At 39.7% G+C, this 24,875-nt stretch overlaps 1 protein-coding gene and 2 pseudogenes across 1 annotated transcript in view; 2 read left to right on the top strand and 1 right to left on the bottom strand.

The window, feature by feature from the left end:
- LOC137007702 (uncharacterized) overlaps nt 1-24,875 on the bottom strand; it is a 1,237,067-nt pseudogene that overhangs the window by 850,059 nt on the left and 362,133 nt on the right.
- On the top strand, nt 383-19,657 carry LOC137014220 (ubiquitin carboxyl-terminal hydrolase 15-like; annotated as a pseudogene).
- Nucleotides 21,247-24,875, top strand: part of LOC137006008 (uncharacterized) — a 56,497-nt gene continuing 52,868 nt past the window's right edge. The window contains exon 1 of the mRNA XM_067366492.1: nt 21,247-21,352. The gene's annotated coding sequence lies outside the window, so the exon portion shown is untranslated. The remainder of the gene's footprint in view (nt 21,353-24,875) is intronic.

A 24,875-nucleotide genomic window follows, 5' to 3' on the forward strand; every position in this document is an offset into this window, starting at 1 on the left:
CCCCTCTCTCTCTCTCTCTCTGTGTGTGTGTGTGTGTGCTGAGGGTGTCGGGTGGCTTTGAGCTATTCCTGTGCTGACCGGAGCAGCACATGACCGACCGCCGGACACATGGACTCCAGCATGCAGCAGGTTCGGACACTGCTTCCTCTCTCTTCTGGGCTTTGGGACGAGGTTAGCGCGGGTCCAGGGAAGGTCGCGCCGGCCGAGGGCGGAGAGGGAGGACTCTGGGTGAAGGAAGGAGCGGGCGTCCGGACAGAGAGAAGAGCGTGGGGTTTTCCTGCCGTGTTTCAGGCCGCGCGAAATAAATAGTCTGGAATCCTTCAGCTGTTGAGCTTCAGCTGCTGCTAAAATAGACGTTCCTCCGGCTCGCCTGTACCAACACACTGACGTCTGACGAAAACCTCTGATTTATCGCTCTTTTCTGATGCTCTTCATCATGAGTTCCAGTTCAAACATATGAACTTGAATCAAGATACTTCACTGAAGCACAATGCATCAAAACGAATGAGTCTGAACAAAATCTGCCAGTGGAGCCAGAAAAATCTTCTCGTTTTCTCTTTGAATTAAGTTCGTTTTTCTGATTTTTCTAAAATATTTGTTCTTGTTTTAAGCATGGCTGCGTCCGAAACCGCCTACTTCTCTACTATTTAGTAGGGGAAAAGCAGTAGGCGAGCGAATAAGTATGTCAGAAGCAAAAAGAGTAGGCGAAAATTACCTGGGTGACGTAATAATTCTCGCGAGATTCGGCCGTGCGCCTACTTAAAGTGCGTCCGAAACCGCCTACTTACCAACGCTATAATAGGGGAAAAGCAGTAGGCGAGCGAATAAGTATGCCAGAAACCTCAGTAATCATAAATAAGTAGTCGAGAGGTTCCCGGATGGCCTACTGCTTCCGCCTAGATTTTTGAGTGCTCATCCGATAGATACTTTTCTATCCCAGGAGGCCACGGGAGAGGATACGTCATGATCAAACACGGAGGAAAAAAGCGACGCGGATGCTGTCAAATGTGAGTATTGAAAACCAAAAACACATTTGTTGAACTACTGTAGAGTAAACTGCTGAATGTGTGAAGATGCTAGACACTATTGTTGTGATTTTACTGTAAAACACGATTTATTATGTATAGATAACAGAGAGCTCAAGTAAACACACATAACTTAATTCTCCGAAGAGGATACATCTTAAAGATGCCTACTAAATGTTTATTTAACCTCTGACAGGAAAATATTAAGAATATATAAAGTATTATGACTTACAAGTGATGGATTTTGTTCTATGAGTGATGTGTGTGTGTGTGTGTGTGTGTGTGCTATTATGTAGAATTCACTGTTGTCAACACTGTTTACATGAATGCAAGTAATGTAAATAAACAAATGTACACTTAACTAGACAGACATAAGTTATCTATTTTATTTGTCCGTTAGTACTTTTAATAAAACAAGGAACATTTGTGTTGGATAAAAAGTGAGTTAAAACAAATCTTCAACTACCTCAACATTTAAATGTAGATTTGAGCACATAAATCTCAGAGGAAACTTGAATCTTGTCTGATGTTACAGGGACAGAAATGAATACAAAGTCTATTTAAATCTTAAGTTGTAGTTTATTTTAATTATTGTAATTTCAAACAGAGTTATTACAGTACTTTTCTGATTCTTGATGTCTGTGCATTTGTTGCAGAGCTTTGTGTTGGAGCAGGACCTACAAGGAAAGATGAGTGGCATTTGTGAAAAAAAGAGAGAAAAAAAAAAGAGGAAAACCTGAAACAAAAATATAAAGTAAGATCATTTTGTTACTTCCGTTGTTCTGTTGGAGCAACCTGGAGTAAAGTGTCTGGATCAAGCACACACTGGTGGAGACGCTGCAGAGATCGAACCAGCAACCTTCTGCTGACCAGCTCACTGGTTTAACCCACCACACCACAAAAGTAATGAAGATACGACAGAAATGATCATGTAATTGTAAAAATATGAAATTAAGTATGGCAAGAAACTGAATGCTGACATGAATGAAGTGTAAAAAGTTTTAATCTGTTTATTCAGTCATGCTGATGGAGAGCACATGAATGTTTGCAGCAGCCAGATTGTCCCGCACATCTTCTCCCATTCCTGCTTCAAGGTTGAGGGGTTCAGGAGTCCATCATCATCATCATCTTCCTCATCCTCTGTGTCAACGATGTCTCCATTGAGAAGAGCAGCAGTGAGGGACATGATGGATGAAGGTGTTCATCAGCTGCTTCATCAGAATAAAGCTGCAGAATTGGCACAGTTGTGTTGAGATGAAAGCAGGACTGTAAATACGTGATTGTTAGATCAATACATTTGAGTAAAGCTTTGTTTCGTGTGTTGTTGACTTGTACATGCATTTATTTATTTATTGTCATTATTACTTTTACTAATTCTTTACTTTATGCTATTATCAGTAAATTTATATATTTTATTACTTCATGCTTTCATTGACTGTAAATGGAGATGTATTCACATCAGCTGTATTTGTCTAGTGTGTGTTCATGCACAGCTGTCATATAACAAAACATTACATTTTGCTTGTTTTACTAAAGAAGTAATATGAAAAGTAATATAATTAAGTTTTGGTTTATGGTTAGGGGTGTTGGGGTGTGCTAGGAAAGCAATTCATTCTGAGGTAATCTTAATTTCAAGTTGATTTTACTTACATTTTTTGAGTATAAAATCAAAGTCTTCTTCAAAGGTGAGATCTTCGAGCAGCTGTCCGACGTCTCCTCTGTGCAGACATTGTTAACACTGAGGAAAACCGCTCTAGGTAGGGTTGATGAGTTACTGGTGCTGTGAGGTGTTAGTGCACCTGTCACTCATCTTTATTTTATTGCAGGACCTATAATTACATACAAGATCAGGGAAAATACCAGTTGTATCTTTAACAATGAACAATAATAATGAAAAAAAAAAAAAAAGTGTTTGTATACATCATCGTTTGAAATTATATACACACATAAGGTATGATGACAAGGTTAAATATTTTGAATACATCATAATGCATAAAAGTATTTATTTTATTTATTATTTGAAAGCCTGAGGGATGAAACTAGAGCTAATTCAACAAGAAAAAGGGAAACATTTGATTTATGCTTGTGGATGGACATTTTTGCATATAAAATAAAGAAATTAATAAAATATTCACACGAATTTGGGTATTTGTAACAAAAAATAAACTCGCATTATAAAAATATAACAACTTTAACCCAAAATATATTAGTTGTAGCCAACTACAATTACAAAATTACTGGCAGCTGTTTCTTCAACAAGACCACAAAATAAGCAGTTTAATCAATATCAAGATATTAACAGATAGAAGAATTAAACCTGTCACTCATATCTTTTAAGTTGTTGCACTTGTGATAACGTCGTAGGTCACATGATAACCTCAACATGGCGGATTATTTTCGGATCTCGCATACTCAACGAGATTTGGCTGTTAAGTACCTACTCTTTTGGCGCTCGTTAAGTAAGTACTTATAGAAATTAAGTACCTACTCATTGAGTAGGCGGTTTCGGACGCAGCCAATCTGATCATATCAGCAGTGCAGTCGACCCTGTCATGTGACGGATGCTGATTGTCTCTCGTGTGTGTGTGTGTGTGTGTTCCTCAGGTGGTGGAGCAGGGCATGTTCGTCAAACACTGTAAGGTGGAAGTCTACCTCACCGAGCTCAAGCTGTGTGAAGACGGAAACATGGACAACATGGTCACCAGACGCTTCAGCAAAGCAGACACTATAGGTACTGAACACAGTCTGAGATCCTGTCCATCATCTGATCCGCGGACACAGCGTCTGATTTCAGTCACTATCACAGGTTCTGCTGGACAAAACTCCTCTCAGAAACACTTTATCTTCAAGTCATTTATCATCTAGTTAGTTTAAAGGTGCCCTAGAACTAGTTTTCACAAGATGTAATATAAGTCTAAGGTGTCCCCTGAATGTGTCTGTGAAGTTTCAGCTCAAAATACCCCATAGTTTTTTTTAATTAATTTTTTTAACTGCCTATTTTCAGCCATAATTACATATGCACTGATTTAGCGACGCGGCCCCTTTAAATCTGGCGCTCCACGCCCACGAGCTCTCGACTGCCTTAACAGCATAAACAAAGTTCACACAGCTAATATAACCCTCAAATGGATCTTTACAAAGTGTTCGTCATGCAGCTTGTCTAATCACGTAAGTATAGTATTTATTTTGATGTTTACATTTGATTCTGAATGAGTTTGATAGTGCTCAGTGGCTAAAGCTAACATTACACACTGTTGGAGAGGTTTATAAAGAATGAAGTTGTGTTTATGAATTATACAGACTGCAAGTGTTTAAAAATGAAAATAGCAACGACTCTCGTCTCCGTGAATACAGTAAGAAACGATGGTAACTTTAACCACATTTAACAGTATATTAGCAACATGCTAACGAAACATTTAGAAAGACAGTTTACAAATATCACTAAAAATATCATGATATCATGGATCATGTCAGTTATTATTGCTCCATCTGCCATTTTTCGCTGTTGTTCTTGCTTGCTTACCTAGTCTGATGATTCAGCTGTGCACAGATCCAGACGTTAATACTGGCTTGTCTAATGCTTGAACATGGGCTGGCATATGCAAATATTGGGGGTGTACATATTAATGATCCCGACTGTTACGTAACAGTGTTATGTTGAGATTCGCCTGTTCTTCGGAGGTCTTTTAAACAAATGAGATTTATATAAGAAGGAGGAAACAATGGAGTTTGAGACTCACTGTATGTCATTTCCATGTACTGAACTCTTGTTATTCAACCATGCCAAGAAAAATTCAATTTTTCATTCTAGGGCACCTTTAATCTGAAGCTACTGTAGTTCATTTCTTGAATATGGAAACATGTTTCAGTTCAGATGTGTGTGTGAGACACTGATCTGGTTAATGAACATCATTAAAGTTAGGAATTGTCTTATGTTAGCAGTAGGGCTGTTGATTTAACGCGTTGATTAACTAGTAATGGAGGAAAATAATGTGTTAAAATCATTAACGTGTTTAATGCACTTACATTTCATTCAGCTGATTAATGACGAATGTGAAGCAGATCAACAACTCTCTGTGTGATGAAGCCTGTAGAATACAGTTAGAATTACTCTAAAATTCAAGATATCAGGGCAAAAATGAGTGTTTGTGTCACATTTACACCATATAGTTAAACAATGTCACACGAGTGATGTTTCTGTCCCGAATAACACGAGTGCAAATGTGATTTCATACAACAGTTCAATAACAATAACAAGTTCATATCGTGTTATAGTTTAGACACAATATTGTCTGTTTTTTTAAGGTATAGTTTCAGAAATATAGATTTCTGTCGTTCCACACCCGTAAGACTTTCGCTCATCTTCAGAACACAAATGAAGGTCTTTTAATGATATCTGAGAGATTTCTGTCCCTCCCTGACACTAATAAAACGCTTCATGAAGAGATGGTAAAACGAATCCATGTGAATCGAGTGGTTTAGTCCAGACTGAATTTAGGCTGTCATTCACATATAAACTAGGGCTGTCAACGAATATTCTAAATTCGAATATATATTCGAATAGTTTTTAAAAAACGAATTTCGAAGGTGAAAATTAATATTCGAATAAAAAAAATGTGGAAAAAACCGCCCGCAGTAGTAGAGGCGTGGCTGTCTGCTTTGCCAGTGGGCGCAGGGATAGGTCACAGGAGTCGCACGGTCAGCGTCACACTGATGAAAGTTAATGCTTCTTGCATGGAAGATGGCAGAAAGTGCAGAGCCCAACTGGACCGCAGCAGAGAAAGCGATTTTAACCCCCCAAAATCTAAAAAGCCATGTCTGGAATTAATCGCTAGTATGCAAGATACAGTTAGCATACCATTCGACCACTAGCAACATGAGGTCACATCTCGAAAATCTGCACCCAAATGAGCATGGCATAATGTGTGGAACTCCAGCTAAACAGTCACGTCTTGACACTTACTTTGCATCGCCCGCCACAAGCTCTTTGTCTGCAACACGACAAGAGGCCATAACGGAGAAATTAATTTCGTTCATTTGTAAGGACATGAGACCGATCAGTGTCGTGGATGGGGCAGGCTTCAGGGAGTTCTGTCAAGCAATGGAACCGAGGTATAACGTTAAACAGAAACATTACTTAAGTGTAGGCTACTGTACTGACTGAATAGATATTGCATGAATAAAGGATAAATGCACTGCTTCCACTGGTTTGATTATTTACCGTTTCATGTCAAGGAAAAGTTCCATGTTTACCACAGCACAGCTCGCTCGGAGCGTTCAATATGCTGTAAAACTTCAATTAATGTTAATAATATTTGTTTCAATCACTGAATGAAGCCTGCTATATTTGGGGCAAGAGTCGCGACCTTAAATTGCTTGCACAAAACTCTTGATCAGCACTCAAAATTTGTTTGTTCATTTAAACCGTTATGCGCAGAGAGCGTGAGGGTGCAAGAGAGAGTGAGGTCTGCAGTCTTGGCTATTAGTTGATTTACTTGTTTTTGTGTAGGTAATACGTTGTCAAATATGTTTAAACTTAAATAAACTACCTATACAAGTAGTTATGTCTCTTTGTATTAATTTGTCCTGTTATTGACGTAATGCGCGTCATTGACAAAATGCGCAACCAGATGTTCGAATAGTTCGAATATTCGTGTTTTTTTTAGAGGGAATATTCGAACGTCATTTTTAAGCAATTTTGACAGCCCTAATATAAACCCTGATCGATGAATATGCATCAACAGAAGCTCTTGTTTGATCTCTTTATGGACGTGTTGAAGAGACTTGGTAGTTGTCTGAGTTAGATGAGTTAAAGTGGAGAGGGTGAGTAAATGAATGAACTAACCCGTCGTCTCCTCTGTCCCGACAGACACCATCGAGCGAGAGATGCGGAAGCTGTTCAGTACCCAGATAGCACACGTACGTCTGCAAGACGTCTGTTAAAGATCACTTCATCTGGAAAGCATCTGCTGTTTACAAACATCTAATAGACGTCTTTAAGATGTCAGTTTTACATACATTCTAAATCATAAACATCTTAAAGACGTCTTCTAAACGTCTATTTGACATCTGACAGGATACGTCCTATAGACGTATTCCAGATGAGCAAACACCCTAAATAATACGTCTTCCAGACGTAAACACGCACATCAAATAGACGTCTCCGAGATGTACGTGTGCTATACTTCCCGACGAGAAGGAGACGCGACTGTGGAACAAGTACATGAGCAACACGTTCGAGCCGCTCAACAAGCCGGACAGCACCATTCAGGACGCTGGGCTCTATCAGGGACAGGTGAGGCGCTGTCACCTCTTTATAGTCCAGTCAGGATGGACAGGGTTCCCACGCCGCTTGAAAGTACTTGGATTTCAGACACATGAATTCAAGGCCTGGAAAGTACAAATATTGGTCCTTAAAAAAAAGTGCTTGAATTCAATTTGAAATAAATTTTGTGAAAATTATAACACGCCCCTCTTAGTCCTAGTATATTTGTTTAGGAACCAAACAGATCTCGCCCCCCATTGACTACCATAGTAGGAAAAATAATTACTATGGAAGGAAAAATAATTACTATGGAAGGAAAAATAATTACTATGGTAGGAAAAATAATTACTATGGTAGTCAATGGGGGGCGAGATCTGTTTGGTTATTGACATTCTTCCAAATATCTTTCTTTGTGTTCAGCAGAACAATGAAATTCAAACAGGTTTGGAACAACTTGAAGGTGAATAAATGACAGAATTTTCATTTTTGGGTGAACTATCCCTTTAAAAAGTCAAAATTGCGTGATAATATTGCGTGTCTTATAGTTTATATAAGGCGTGGCCTTCCTCTTCAGTTGGTGTGCCTAATGTCAGACCCATGATGTAGTGTTAATGTCATTAATCTGCTGGCGTTGGTGAAGTGAATCCAGACGACACTCGTGTTGTGATGTGTAATATCCGTCAGGGAGCGGACAGCGAGGCGTCTCTCTTCTGCTTTCCCTGCATGTTTTGAGCTGCATGATCCTGATCATCTGCTTTCACCTGCTGCTGTAGCTGTCGGGTCTCTGTCCGTGCTCAACCGTCTGCGTGTGTCCACAGCATGAAGAACTCCAGCTACGGCCTGCCGTCCTACCCTCCGTACAGCAGCAGCTACGAGTACTCGGATCAGGGCCGGTGACCCTGCCTGACCTCCTCATGTCCGTCCGGTTATAATCCCTGTCAAATGACTGATTTAAAGACATGCCGAGCAAATTAGTTCATCAGGGATGGTGGCACGCGTTTCCACAGAATCCAGCTGTGCTTCAGTGTTCAATAGGGCTGCAGTGCTTCCCACACATAGACTTTACTTGGACGGGCCGCCCACGTATAATAACGGCCGCCCAAGTATATTTGGAGACACATTTTTGTTATTATTTTTATCCTCTTATACTTTTATATCCGCGCAAGATAATGAAACCATCTGTGATCGATTAACTAGTCGTTTCGTACCTGCTCGTTATGTGAGCGTCAGAACTGTTTACTTCCGCTAACATTCCCACGGGCGATGCATTTTGCAAAGTCACAAGGGGGCGCTGTTGCGCGTTCTACAAGCTCGCGCAAAACTGCTTCAAAGTGATTCTCAATCAATGAAAAGCGCAGATTTATGCCAAGCGATTGCTAATGAACTCAAGTTGATGAATTATTACAATATTTACTTTATGGCCTTTATATAAAATGTTTTATACAGTTGTAAGAATCTGAAGGATCAGCCTGCAATAGTACAGACATTTCAAAATAAGAGTCCCGGTGTATTTCAGGCTTGTTTATAATTAAAAGTCACACGCTAAGTTTTTTCTTTTGGGCATTATTGGTATTTTGGTTACACAATAAATTGTATTTAATTTGATTTCCGTTTAATTCACAGTAAATTATTGTAGTCTCCCCCACAGGAAGAAAAGACTAAGAACATTATTTGACACGTATATTATTCATTTTATAAATTTTACTAGTAATTCACTGAGAGAGACACTATATGACAGCAAGGAGAACACAGGAAAAGGTGAACCATGCTGTAATTTTGCATAATTTACAATGCATAATAATGCATAATATTAATTATTGTATTATGTAATTAAATGTAATATGCTATGTAATTAAAATTAATTTCAATAAATAAAAATACTGTTAAAAATCACACATTATTTGTTTGTCACATGTATTAGACCATTTTTGTCCCGTAGGTAATAGGAGGATTTTTCGCCCGGCTACCACCGCGAGTATATTTCAAACCTGTGGGAAGCACTAGGGCTGGGTAAAAAATATAGATTAATCGATTCTCATTTTTACGAACCGATATTGATTCTTAAATCCCAAGAATCGATTGGTCTGTTTTCAGTTGATGAATGAGCAGAATATGTAGCGCCTCCATCCAATAAATCACAGTAATCTGTTACTTTTGATATGAAGCAAAGTCTCAGATTTCAAATGACGTCCATCTTATTATGAGATTCAGAAAATAAGTCGCTGTTTAATTTAATTTTTTATTTTTTCAATAAAATTTTGTCGCTGTTTAATGTGGCGTGACGGATCGCTTTAGCGCCTCAGTTAAAGAGAAGCATGTGATCATCCTCTCCTCCGCTTTAATACCAGTTACAGCGCCAAATAAACATGAACATCTGAAGGTGTGTTAAAATATACAGTACAACTTACTGAAATCCGTATCATATGTCGTGTAATCGCTCAATCAGTGCTTCAACCTCAATAAAACAGCTTCAATGTCACGTGACGTCACATTTACCTCAGAAAAACATGTTCAGTGACCATAAACTCATTAGTCAGATAGAAAAGTGCTCTAGAAAGATAAATATAGCGATGCACCGTCACATATTCATTATAATGTTCTTCAATATTTAATGCATGTTTGAATAAATCAGCCGCCATTTAAATGATTGTATTGGAGTAGAAATATGATTATGTAATTCTGAACTTTATAATAAAAACATCATTGAGTGTAATTTAAGTGTTTGTATATAAATAAGTTAATTTAACCTTCAGTATTATTATAGTAGCACCAGCTGACTCTCATGTGTCGTTTACAGCATTAGTGGAGATTTTTCCTCTAGAAAGTTTGCCATGTGCTGAAACTGAAATACTACATCCAAAATAATCGATATCGAATCGAAAGCATGTGAATATTAATCGAATTGAATCGTGAAAACTGTGCCCTAGTGTCCATTGTTGATTTGAGTGCATGTTTGTGTCGCAGTGCCTGAGTAACGTCCCTCCTCTGACGAGTTCTTCCTGAAGGACAAGTACCAGGAGGAGCTGAACGAGGACAATCCTCTGGGAATGAAGGGAGAGATCGCCAAGGCCTACGCCGAGCTCATCAAGCAGCTGTGGTCGGGGAAATACAGCTACGTCACGCCAAGACCCTTCAAGGTAAAGATGTTCTGACATCCGCAGACACAGATGGTAGGGGTTAACCAGCTGATCCATGATCCGTACGGACCAGGCCCCACGCTTCGACACGCATGAGATTCACGGGTTGATTGCGTAGAGTGAAACATTTGCACGTTTTGTCGTATTCATTTTTAGAACATAAAACATTTTTACGTATTCAAGTGATTTTAACCAACTCTAGTCGAAGAAGAGGCGAAAGAGAACTGAATTCAGTACTCACACGCTGTAATCTGTGCGATAACTTCATCTAATATGAGACAAATACTGCTGTGAAGATATTGATTACATGTGCATCTTATTTAATTATCCAGAGAATAATGATTTATGTTATTTTTGGTACTTGCAGATACTGACACCTGTATTTAATGCAACACTATCACTGACCCAAAAATGACATTTTTCAGCCATTTCCTTTTTCTTCTTTCCCACCTCCATTGTTGGGCTGCTGAACGTTTGGTTGGATCCCTCGGCGTCTGTGTTTGTGTTTCTAGACTCAGGTGGGTCGGTTCGCTCCTCAGTTTTCGGGCTACCAGCAGCAGGACTCTCACGAGCTGCTGGCCTTCCTGCTCGACGGGCTTCACGAGGACCTGAACCGCATCCGGAAGAAGCCCTACATCCAGCTGAAGGACGCCGACGGCCGACCCGACAAGGTCCATCATCTCACACGACACGAGCCAGACACTAACTAACGCCTGAGCTCACACACGGATATGGCAAGAACACGCTTTCACTGTCCCTTCATGAAGTAGATATTAGAGCACTGATGAACAGAAGCACATCTGAAGTGCAGTTATCAACTCATTCTGAATATAATATCATTATAATATCATTCTGAATATGTCTCCGTTTCATCAAGCAGAAATATGAACATACTGTGAGGAAATATGAACATATCGCTCTCTAATATGCCACCGCACTGGAAAATATGCTGTTTTTGTCTTGTTTCTAGTCAAAATATCTTACAGTTCTTGAATCAAGAAGCATTTTCTTGACAAGTACAAATTATTTTCTTGTTTTCAGAAAAAATAAGTCAAAAGTTTTTCCTTAAAACAAGCAAAATAATCTTATTTCAAACCAAAAATAAGATATATAATCTTGTTTTCAGTTTGGATTAAGATTATTTTGCTTGTTTTCAGGAAAAACTTACTTAATTTTGACTTATTTTTTCTGAAAACAAAAAAATAATGTTTACTTGTCAAGAAAATCCTTCTTGATTCAAGAACTTTAAGATATTTTGACTAGAAACAAGACAAAAACTCTAAGTAAGAACAGCATTTTTCGCAGTGTTAATAATGTTAATAATGATTTTGTAAAATCTGATTCTAAAAGTCTAAATTAATCATTGTGGTCGATTGTCTTAAATTAAGTTTTCTCTCATAAACGCAGCGAAGTTCAGAATCAAGCGATATGAAGGCCAAATGCTAAACATTAGCTTTGAAGGCCACTCATCTTAAACTGTCCTGTGGATTAAAAACATTTTTCCAGTGAAAGTAGAAGATAAAATCATTTGTCACTGCAGATGAAAGTGAAGCTTAAAGAGGAAATTACGCAGTCATTATTTACTAAATGGATTCAATCACAGTAAATGTAAAGTTGAGTGACCTGTGATCTCCTGCAGGTGGTTGCAGAAGAAGCCTGGGAGAACCACATCAAGAGGAACGACTCCATCATCGTGGACATCTTCCACGGCCTCTTCAAGTCCACGCTGGTCTGTCCCGTGTGCGCAAAGATCTCTGTGACCTTCGACCCCTTCTGCTACCTGACGCTTCCTCTGCCCATGAAGAAGGAGCGGACGCTGGAGGTGTATCTGGTGTGGCTGGACCCTCTGGCCAAACCCACGCAGGTACCGTCCGTCAGGATCTTCTGCAGCGCTGCGTGAACCGTGTTACACATGTGACTAGTGTTGCACGATATACCGGTGCTAGAAAGGTGTCGCGATACCCTGCTTTTAAAAACGGTCCGGTTCTTCATTTTATTAGTACCGGTACTTTGAGTGGCAGCTGTATTTCCTAAAGTGCGACAGCAGGGGGCAGTGTGTGTGCAGCGCTGCTTCTACATTGAGTGTGTTTATTCCTCTCAACTGCGCAACGGCTTCTATAGTGACGAAACGAGAGGTATGGCTGCAAATACAGGTGCTCTTGCAGACCGTCCACAAACTGTTGAGAAAGCAGATGCACGAAGCAAAATATGGCATTATTTTGCTCACATTGCCGACAGTCAGATCAAGCCCACGGACGCCACAAAGCCCGTCTGCAAAACATGTTACAAAATAACGCAAGCGAAGGGAGTCAAAAGCATCTTGCCATCAAACATCCCGATTTGTACAAAGAATTTAAAGGTTTAGTCCACTTTTAAATAAACTTTTCCTGATAATTTACTCTCCTCCATGTCATCCAAGATGTCCATGTCTTTCTTTCTTCAGTCAAAAAGAAATTAAAGTTTTTGATGAAAACATTCCAGGATTTTTCTCCTTATAGTGGACTTCAATGGGCACCAAACAGTTGAAGGTCAAAATTAGTTTCACTGCAGCTTCAAATTGTTCTACACGATCCCAGATGAGAAATCTAGAGAAACCATCACTCATTTTCTAATTTTTTTTTTTTTAATTTTATACATTTTAACCAGAAATGCTCATCTTGAACTAGCTCTCTTCTTCTTCTTCTCCATTTGATTTCCAGCAGTGTAGACACTGCTAAGTGTATTACTTCCCTCCACAGGCCAAAGCTTGAACTAATTGTTATATACTATTGAACTAGCAAATTGAATTAGCATATTGTTTATGACAATTTAGTTCAAGCTTTGGCCTGTGGAGGGCAGTAATACACTTAGCAGCATCTACACTGCTGGAAATTTTCTGATATCCTGTCCGTGTGGAGCAGGTTCGAGCTGGCCGTCGGCCGGCAGGAGGACACGGATCGCGTGGTGATTCCCGTTCATCTGCTGGAGAAATACAAGCAGTCGGGCTTCAACCACACCAGCACGCCGCTGTTCGGCCAGCCCTTCCTGCTCAGCGTGCCGGGCACCATCAGCGAGGACAAGCTCTACCACCTGCTCCTGCTGCGCCTCTGGTGCGTACGGCCACCCACAATCACTCAAGCGTTGGTCTGATGTGATGTTTGCATTATGAGCTGTAGGCTGAGAGTTTGTCTCGTTTCAGTCGCTTCGTCCGGCCGGCCGCTGAGGACGAGGAGTCGGACGAGTCGCCCAAACATCACTCCATCAACGGCAGCGCCACCAATGGTATAACGGAGGAGGGGTCGCCTAGTAAGCATGCTGTTCGACATGTTCTCAAGCATGTGTGTCGACATGTTTAAGAGGTACTGAAGCTCGTCCCACAGGTGAGATGGAGACGGACGAGCCGGACGACGAGTCCAGCCAGGACCAGGAGCTGCCCTCGGAGAACGACAACAGCCAGTCGGAGGACTCGGTGGGCGGCGGGGACAACGAGCTGGAGAACGGCGTCCTGCCGGAGAACTGCAGCAAAGGCCCGACGCTCAACGGCCAGAAGAAGTGGCTCTTCACATTCCAGTTCAACAACATGGGGAAGACCGACGCCAACTTCATCAAGGGAGAGGCGCGGCAGATCCGCTTCGACGAGGACCACACCAGACTCAGCGGTGGGAGCCGTGATGATGATGTTGTTGTGGAGGGCGTGTGATGTGACCGTGAGCTGACATGTCTGCCTTGTTCTCCTGCAGATAGATGCTATCTCTCCTTGGACTGGGAGCCAGAAATGAAGAGGAAGTACTTCAATGAACCGGCGGCGGAGGTACATCATCTCTCATGTTTCCGTGTCATTGGTGTCATGAGACGCTCGAGAATCCTTGACCGTTTCCTCCGCAGGACTTCGAGAAGCACGAGAGCATGGAGTATAAGCCCCAGAAGAAGAGCTTCTACAAGCTGAAGGACTGCATTGAGCTCTTCACCACCAAAGAGAAGCTGGGAGCAGATGACCCGTGGTAAGGCACATCTTAACGTCGCTTGAGACGCTAATAAACAGAGCAGAGTGAAACCAAGAATACACACTGACAAGAAGCGACACTCAATAGAAGGTTCCATTGAAACACCAGCAGCAGCCCTGCATTTCCGCCATTCTGGGGGGAAAGCGAGTCAGTCCACTAGTTTCTATGGCAATATCAGCTGATTTGTTAAAACAAAACGTGCATTAAAGCTGAAATCCAACAACACAGAATAAAATACTATCACTAGTGATCATCAGTTTATTTTACACACTTTGTGTTTAAGTCTTTAAAACCTTTGCTCTCTAGACACCCAGTCAGTTTGGGTTAAAATTCTTTAAAAGGCTTATAAACACTGAATTATTACCAACATATGAAATTAAATTAAGGACATGCATCAGAAAAATTGGGAATGCTGGACAATAAATATATGATTATAACAGCTTGATTTTACAGTGTTGTCTAATGTCTGTTAAAGCAAAAGTGTCCAAAAGTGTGAATTATGGGATAGCGGACACAGCAATGCATCATGTGTTATAAGATCATTGTTTGTAGCGTGATCCATTAAAACATACAATATATTTCAATTCAGACATAGATATTATTACTATTACTCCACTAGGTCTGAAATATATTGTTCGCTGCAAACATGATCATCTTAAATGTATTAATTATTAATTTACTATTAATAAATGTGTAAAGTTGCATAAACTCAATAAAGTAGGCTAACTACGTTACCTCAGATGGACGAATGGTTGGATTCCACAACTGGTAAAATAAAACATATATAAGACAATAAAACATTTACTGTAGGAGCCATACAATTTACTGGTGACTTAATTTAAAAACTGCTCTATTGCGCTTCTGATTTGACAGTGAAATTCGCCGATTTTGTGTGCGTAAGATGTGAAGGATTCAATGGTCCAGTTAGTATTTTCACCCCATAATGGCGGCCGTCTAGTAGCTGTTACCCAAAAAGTATCAGAGTGTCGCCTCTTGGGTTCTGAGCTCTTTGGTGAAACCTTCAAACACTAATAGTGAAGGTGCATCACCATTACTGCGGTCATTCCAGCATGAATCCACACAAGCAGGAGTGTCATGTGATCCAGCCGGTCATGTGATCACACCACGCTGGCCAACAGAAAGCTGCTTGGTTTGCATTGAATTCTGGGTTAGCTGTGCTTCATCCAGACTGACTTCTGTAGAACAGATCGCATCACTTCCTGTTCATTAAATAAAGAGCCGTTTTACTCGAGGAGTGAGCAAAGATGAGCATAACCAGTGTCCCTGTAGTTTTCTTCTCAACAACATCCAGATATTTAAATAGAATAAAATGTCAACAATAAAAATAACTAGCTAGGTCAAAGTCCATAGATATTTCTGCCCTTAAAGGATTAGTTCAGTTCAGAATTATAATGTCCTGATCATTTCCTCTCCTCCATGTCATCCAAGATGTTCATGTCTTTCTTTCTTCGATGGAAAAGAAATGAAGGTTTTTGAGGAAAACATTCCAGGGTTTTTCTCCATATAGTGGACTTCACTGGGGTTCAACGGGTTGAAGGTTCAAATGTCAGTTTCAGTGCAGCTTCAAAGAGCTCTACATGATCCCAGATGAGGAATAAGAGTCTTATCTAGAGAAACCAAAAAAAACCAAAAAAACATTTATATACTTTTTATCCACAAATGCTCGTCTTGCACTGCTCTGTGATGCTCCACGTAATCATGTTGGAAAGGCGAGAAACTCCATCTCATTTTCTCCTCCAACTAACCCTTTTTTTGTAAAGGGCGTTTGACTTAATCTTTGTACGTTCTCTTTGTAAACACTGGATCGGTACTTCCACCTACGTCACGCGTGACCTTTCAACATGATTACGTCATGCGTGGAGCATCACAGAGCAGTGCAAGACCAGCATTTGTGGTTAAAAAGTATATAAATGTTTATTTTTTAGAAAATGATTGATGCTTTCTCTAGATAAGACTCTTATTTTACTATTACACTACTTTAATGGCCGTCTTTATGGGCAATTCTCAAAACGGCCACAAGATGGAGCCATTTATGAGTGAATCTGATATTACAAAACTGATACCCGATTATAGGAAAATGCTGAAACATCAGGAAAAATATTGGTAAAACTGACGATCTCTAATAAAAGCCTGTGCCACACATGTGCCGTGCCATATCACCCTGTAGCCCAAGACTGGTTGCCCACTGAAGCTAAGCAGGGCTGAGCCTGGTTAGTACCTGGATGGGAGACCTCCTGAGAAAACCAGGTTGCTGCTGGAAGAGGTGTTAGTGAGGCCAGCAGGGGGTGCTCACCCTTTGGTCTGTGTGGGTCCTAATGCCCCAGTATAGTGATGGGGACACTATACTGTCAAAGAGCACCGTCCTTCGGATGAGACGTTAAACCGAGGTCCTGACTCTCTGTGGTCATTAAAAATCCCAGGATGTCTTTCGAAAGAGTAGGGGTGTAACCCCGGCATCCTGGCCAAATTTGCCCCTTGGCCTCTGTCCATCATGGCCTCCTAATCATCCCCATATACTGATTGGCTTCATCACTGTCTCCTCTCCACCAGTAAGCTGGTGTGTGGTGGGCGTTCTGGCGCAATATGGCTGCCGTCGCATCATCCAGGTGGATGCTGCACATTGGTGGTGGTTGAGGAGATTCCCCCTTCTATGTAAAGCGCTTTGAGTGCCGAGAAAAGCGCTATATAAATGTAAGGAATTATTATTATGTGTTTGTTCATATAATGACAGATTATGATGTTTCTAACACACGTGACATCTAAAGACCTGATCTGACGCATGAGCCTCCATGATGCCCCTCTCGTCACGTCCTCTACCTGTGTGTGTGTGTGTGTGTGTTTCAGGTACTGTCCCAACTACAAGCAGCACCAGCAGGCCACGAAGAAGCTGGACCTGTGGTGTCTGCCGCCGGTGCTGGTGGTCCATCTCAAGCGCTTCTCCTACAGCCGCTACATGAGGGACAAGCTGGACTCGCTGATGGACTTCCCGCTGCGGTACGTCACGAGCTCGAGCGAGACAGAAGCGTGTGTGTCCGTGTGTAAACACTCTTGCTCTGTTGATCCTCAGGGATCTGGACATGTCGGAGTTCCTCATCAACCCGAACGCGGGGCCCTGCCGCTACGACCTCATCGCCGTGTCCAACCACTACGGAGGCATGGGAGGAGGACACTGTGAGTATCACCAGCCCATCTCCCTCACCTGCACTGCAAAATATGTTTTTGTTTCCAGTTCAAATGTCTTACAGTTCTTAGATCAAGAAGCATTTTCTTGACAAGTAAAAACACTCCAGGATTTTTCTCCATATAGTGGACTTCACTGGGGTTCAACGGGTTGAAGGTCCAAATGTCAGTTTCAGTGCAGCTTCAAAGAGCGCTACATGATCCCAGACGAGGAATAAGAGTCTCATCTAGAGAAACCATCGGACATTTTCTAAAAAAAATAAACATTATATACTTTTTAACCACAAATAAGTCAAAATTAAGTGAGTTTTCCCTTGAAGGTGCCCTAGAACGTTTTTTTACAAGATGTAATATAAGTCTAAGGTGTCTCCTGAATGTGTCTGTGAAGTTTCAGCTCAAAATACCCCATAGATTTTTTTAATTCATTTTTTTACCTGCCTATTTTGGGGCATCATTAAATATGAGGCGATTTATGCTGCGGCCCCTTTAAATCTCGTGCTCTCCGCCCCCGGAGCTTGCGCTTGCCTTAAACAGTGCCTAAACAAAGTTTACACAGCTAATATAACCCTCAAATGGATCTTTACAAAGTGTTCGTCATGCATGTGTCGGATTATGTGAGTATTGTATACTGTTATATTGTTTACATTTGATTCTGAATGAGTTTGAGGCTGTGCTCCGTGGCTAACGGCTAATGCTACACTGTTGGAGAGATTTATAAAGAATGAAGTTGTGTTTATGAATTATACAGACTGCAAGTGTTTAAAAATGAAAATAGCGACAGTCTTGTCTCCGTGAATACAGTAAGAAATGATGGTAAACACATTTAACAGTACATTAGCAACATGCTAACGAAACATTTAGAAAGACAGTTTACAAATATCACTAAAAATATCATGATATCATGGATCATGTCAGTTATTATTGCTCCATCTGCCATTTTTCGCTGTTGTTCTTGCTTGCTTGCTTACCTAGTCTGATGATTCAGCTGTGCACAGATCCAGACGTTAATACTGGCTTGTCTAATGCTTGAACATGGGCTGGCATATGCAAATATTGGGGGCGTACATATTAATGATCCCGTCTGTTACGTAACAGTGTTATGTTGAGATTTGCCTGTTCTTCGGAGGTCTTTTAAACAAATGAGATTTATATAAGAAGGAGGAAACAATGGAGTTTGAGACTCACTGTATGTCATTTCCATGTACTGAACTCTTGTTATTCAACTATGCCAAGATAAATTAAATTTTTGATTCAAGGGCACCTTTAAAACAAGCAAAATAATCTTATATCAAACCAAAAATAAGATATATAATCTTGTTTTCAGTTTGGAGATTATTTTGCTTGTTTTAAGAAAAAACTCACTTAATTTTGACTTGTTTTTCCTGAAAACAAGAAAATAATTTTTACTTGTCAAGAAAATGCTTCTTGATTTAAGAACTTTAAGATATTTGGACTGGAAACAAGACAAAAACTCTAAGTAAGAACAGCATTTTTTGCAGCGTATCAGGGTGTGACGAGACAGTAACACGTCAAAGGATTTGACACTAACGGGCTGATTTCAGTCTCTTCAGACCTTACTGTAGATGATTTATGAGCTCCTACAGCTTCTGACCTCCTAACTGAACCACAAACTGACAGTATTCAGAGCAGAAACTGAGCTGTCGATGATTTCAGATACCGCCTACGCCCAGGACAAGGAGGATCACAAGTGGTACAACTTCGACGACAGCAGCGTGTCTCCAACCGGCGAGGAGCAGATCGTGGTAAGAGCCTGTCAGTGTCTCCAGCGCCCTTCAGTTAGCGTCTCTATCTCTCTGAATGATGCTCTCCGTGTCTGTTCAGTCCAAAGCGGCGTACGTGCTCTTCTACCAGCGGCAGGACACGGTCAAAGGCATGGGCTACTTCGCTCTGGACCGCGAGGCTCCGGACGAGACGGACGCTCCGCGGGACGACGGCGCCGCGGCTCCGAGCGAGGAGGATCTCAACGACAACGAGCAGGAGGAGGAGCTCGGGCCCCACCGCGACGTGTCCATGAGCACCAACTGAGGAGTAGACGCCCATCCAAAGCCATATCTGCACCTGACGGCGGCACGAATGTACAGACGGGAAGAGCAGCGCGTCTTTAGTTTGGCATGAAGAGTGAGAGTATCTAGAGGACGCTTGTTTGATCCTGTAAATAACACTCAACAGACTCGTGTGTCGTGAGAGCGAGTTCTTTCACCTCGGCCTTATCATCCTCACACTTGTCCGTAACTCCTCCGAACTCGTCCTGACGGAGCAGCGTTTCCCGCTCTGCCTTTGGTTAATGAATGTTCTCGGCGGTTCCTCGCCTTCGACGGCAGGCTTGGGCTCTATGAATACTGTACATAAGAGTTCACTCTGTGAGTGCGCATTTGATAAAGCTATTTATTTATATGGAGATGAACTGAACGTGGCTTTGGTGGAGGACTGGATCATCGGACGTCCTGCATGATACGGGGATGTGCTGTAGCTGCACTCGAGTTCACTGGTTTACATTTGAAATGTGCATGTGTATTTATATACAGACTTCAATAAACTGCTAAAGTCTTGAGTCATGTTGCTCTTTCTTGATCAGAGGCACTTCCTGTGAACGTGTGTTCATATATAGATCTGCTGCTAATGCAGGGCTTGTAGCTCATCTGAGAGTTATATTAATATACATTAATCAAAATGACCTGCTGGCTTATAATTGTGTCAGTTTCATTGACGTGACTCACATTCATCACAGTTCATAGGAGGAATCGAACCCATGGCCTTGTGGTGTTCTTCCCTTTAGCCTTTTTAAGGGATAATTCACCCAAAAATCATCATTTACTCACATTGGTGTTGTTTAGTACACTTTATAAACAAACACAATTTAAAGAAGAAGCAGGGGAACATGTCATGATATACTGTGAGAAACATGAAAGAAGGATTCTGACTGAAAATATCACACAAATGCAGTTTAAACTATTACACTGCAAAATATGCTGTTCTTACTTAGAGTTTTTGTCTTGTTTCTAGTCAAAATATCTTAAAGTTCTTAAATCAAGAAGCATTTTCTTGACAAGTAAAAATTATTTTCTTGTTTTCAGGAAAAATAAGTTAAAATTAAATGAGTTTTTCCTTAAAACAAGCAAAATAATCTTATATCAAACTAAGAATAAACGATATAATCTTGTTTTCAGTTTGGATTAAGATTATTTTGCTTGTTTTAAGGAAAAACTCACTTAATTTTGACTTATTTGAAGAAGAAGTGCGGGAGGATCTGGACACAAACATCAGAACAGAGTCCAAATGTTGTACAATATTCATGCTCCAGATTGAATTGTGCAGATGTCATTACAGCATTAATCAATATAAATGAGTTTTTGACTTAAGTTCACAACTGAGTCGTGTGGTGATACAGCATATACTTCAAAAACAGCATATAATGTACAGCATATATATATAATTTTTTTTTTTTTTTACTTTTTTTAACCTTTTTACGACTTTTATCTCATATTTCAGAGCTTTGGTTCTCATAATTATGATATATGAGATGAGTTATGAAGTCAGAAGTGTATATTGGAGATATAAACTCAGTTCAGTTGGTGGCAGTAATGAACTAAAAGCTGTTTTCACGCCGTCATTAAACAAGAGAAGAAGAAGAATCGAAACTGAAAGTGCCTTCATCTTCAGAGAAGACGCCATTTTCAGACCACCGACCGGAAAGCAAAACAGTTTCCATCCTAACTACTGGTGAGTTCAGTGATGTTCTTCTCATAATAACTTCCATGATGTGTGTCTGTATTAGATAATCTCTGTTTTCCTGACGAGCTCGACTGCGTGTTAGATTATGGGAGGCATTTCCGGTTTGGGGAATTTCCGCTCAAAAAGACTGAAACAAATCATAAATTTGCTCAACAAATAATCCTCATCCGTCAGTTTAACTGAATGAGCTGTAAGATTTCCTTCATGTTTAGACTTTAGGAGAATGATATATAGCGCTGGAAAATCAGATTTATTTAACTGAATCGGTTGTAGCTTCTGATTCATTCTAGTGAATCGGTTCATCTCAACGGTCCTCCTCAAAATATGTGTAGCTTTGGAAAATCTGATTCGTTCTAGTGAATCGGTTCGTTCAGAAGATTCTTAGTGAACAGATTCGAGTCCTTTTTTTTTCAGATTTTTTTTTTGTAGCAAAATATTTAGTTCATCATGTCTTACTAAATATTCCAGTTAAATATTCTAGCAGTATTATATATATATATATATACAGGGCTGGAAATGGCTGAGATTCACTGGGGGGACTCTATATGGGAAGGATTTTTTTTTTTTTTTTTTTTTAACTTTCAATGACTTTTCAGATATATTTAAATATAAAATATTATACAATTATATAATATGCTAACATTAAACAGGCCTATTTCATGTTTCCTCCAAACAATATTTTCTTAATTATCAAGCAAGCACATTGAAAGTTCAATGAACAACATTTATGAATTGTGTGTGGCACAAACATGTTCATTCAACAGAATCTTTGCTTGGAGAAAATAACCTGTTTGATTTTGGCCAAATTAAAGATACATTGTCTATAAATTTGCATATGTGGTGCAGACTGAATTGAACATGTCACAAACATTTTAAATACATTTGTCCTCAGGTTAAAAACTGAATGTTTTGGATGGCTACCACCAAAGTCCCTTTAAGTGTTATTCTATAGTCTTTGCTACCACTCAGTTTAGTATACTTTGAAAATCAACAATTACACATTTAAAGGGGAATCCAGTTTTAATGCAAAAGGAAGCTGATGTGCATTCTAAAAAGCAAAATAATTTGGATAATAATGTAAACATAATAATATTCACTCATCCCTTTTCTTAAACAATGGTTAAAAGGGTTGAAATGTGATGTTTATCATTTTATAAAACTTTTTGAGGATGTTACCATAGACATGAAGTTTGTTTTTTTTTTTTTTAACATTGCTACCTGAACATGCAGTTTTATTCTAATATTCGCTAAACTGCTGATAAGCTGCAAGATTATGTAAATTGAGAATCATTTTTTTTAAATAGTGTTCACAATTCTCCCATGATTCTGAAAAAAAAAAAAAAAAATGTAATTTACTGATTCTAACATCATGTTAGTTGCTGCAGTCTATTTACAAAAAAACATTAATTATTTTGAATGAATTATCTTATAAAAAACAGTTTGAATAAATGATTCAATGACTCAATTATAAAGATGTCACTTGTTTCATAGATGAATCAACGTTTTTGAACAATTCTTTGTAATGAATGATTCAATGATGAATACATTTTTAACAATCATTTGTCACCACCTACTGGTGTAACGATGTAATTGATGCAATCTTTATTTGAAGTATCAAGTTACTTTCAAAGGGTAATTTACTCGATTTTGTTCACTTCCAATTGGGATGGGGGACTGGTTGTCTTCCTTGGTTGTGAGGAGTTTGGGTTTGCTCCCTTGTGAGGATTATTTATTTGTTTGTTGCTTTATTTTTGCAAAATGGTCCACACATGCAAAGTTGGTTGATAACACAACTGCAATAAAGTAACAGCCTATAGTTAACAATTATGTTTACAAAGTACCATGGGAAGTCAAACTATCTACTTAAAATGTACTTATACCGAACTTGTTGATTCTTGAAATACAGACAGGTTTTTCCTAATGGGCATATCTGTCATATTAGCAGAACACATTTTTACACATGAGGAAAACTAAAGTTTAGTCAACAATTCAAGAAGATCCATGATTCTAACTTGTACTTGGCCTTATGAAAAAGTAGTTCTTGTAATTGTTACAAGAAGGATATAATTACAGCTAGACCATTGATGGCTCCTTGTTGCATGCTTAGGGCAATGTTAACTTTTTTCTCTCTTTTTTAAATCTATTGCCTTAATAGATTATATATTTTAAATTCTTCAAGCAAGTTAGTTAAAATGTACCACAATAAATACAATAGAACGTGATAAATTCTAGTAAAGGTGGTCATGAGAAGTTTAAAAAGCTTGCAAAATCATCATCATGTTTTCCCCTCTTTTCATCAGTCTTTTTACTGGCTGTTTTTAGATCATGATGACTTTCTCCATAAAGTTTTACTACATTCTGAATAGAATTCAAATTAAACCCCTTTGAATTCTATTGAGAACGTTCTATTTTATCATAGGAACGGCTCGCGCAAATCTTATCACACTTTTGGAGCGCGCTGGTGAACGCGCCTGCGGTGATTCGCGTGCGGTGCGCCACTCATGCTTATAAAAGCTCCGAACGCGCGATATATACAATTAATTAACAGCCGGATTCTATGTTTCGGTGTGGTGGTTAGATCGAGTACCGGCAACATGTGAGAAGTGCCGGTATGCAAGACAAAGCGTGGGTACGCTACAGATTAAAGTAAGATCGCGTGGGTGTTTGAATTCAGATTGCGATCTTTTTATTAATAATCATGCAATTTTATTGCGCTATGTTTTTGCGCTGAATCGGTTTCGTTTTCGTAGGCTACTGAGTGAATAAATACAGAAATCCCTTAATTTCTATAAAAAAAAAAAATCGAAGCAATTTGAACTGGAACGCCGTCCCCCCCATAAATTCACTCCGGGGCTGCCGGCCCCCCGCGATACCCCACATTTCCACCCCTGTATATATATATATATATATATATATATATATATATATATATATATAGGGTGGGGGGGTAACGCGGGGGGACGGCGTTTCGAGAGTGAATTTCGAGGGGGGACGCGTTCCAGTTCAAACTAGTTTGATTTTTTTTTAGAAACAAAAGAAATTCTGTATTTATTCACTCAATAGCCTACGGAAACGAAACCGAATCCGCGCAAAAACATAGTGCAATAATCATAAAAAGATCGCAATCTGGATTCAAACACCCACGCGATCTTACTCAGTGCTCGAAATGATCCGGTGTTCAGAGATTTTCGGTTTCAGAAGGCGGAGCTTACATTAATATTAATGAGTTTCGCAGACATGCGCGATTGCATGTGCAACTGAGAATTATTAGTATCACATTGTATCTCAAGACATTAGTGGATTATTCCATAAAGGTAACTATATTCTCAGCGTCACGGCTGATTTAGGGCTAAACTACAGTTGTTTACTCTAGGAAACAGTTTATAATGTTTTCATTAGTATATGCACGATTTGTGCATTGGTCTGTAACAATGACAGATACTTCGTGTAACAGCCTTCAGCTATCGTCTACAATAAGTTCAGCTAGTTGTGTTCTTCCTTTGCGATGTTT

This window comes from Chanodichthys erythropterus, chromosome 3 (genome assembly GCF_024489055.1).
Source record: "Chanodichthys erythropterus isolate Z2021 chromosome 3, ASM2448905v1, whole genome shotgun sequence".
NCBI lineage: Eukaryota > Metazoa > Chordata > Actinopteri > Cypriniformes > Xenocyprididae > Chanodichthys > Chanodichthys erythropterus.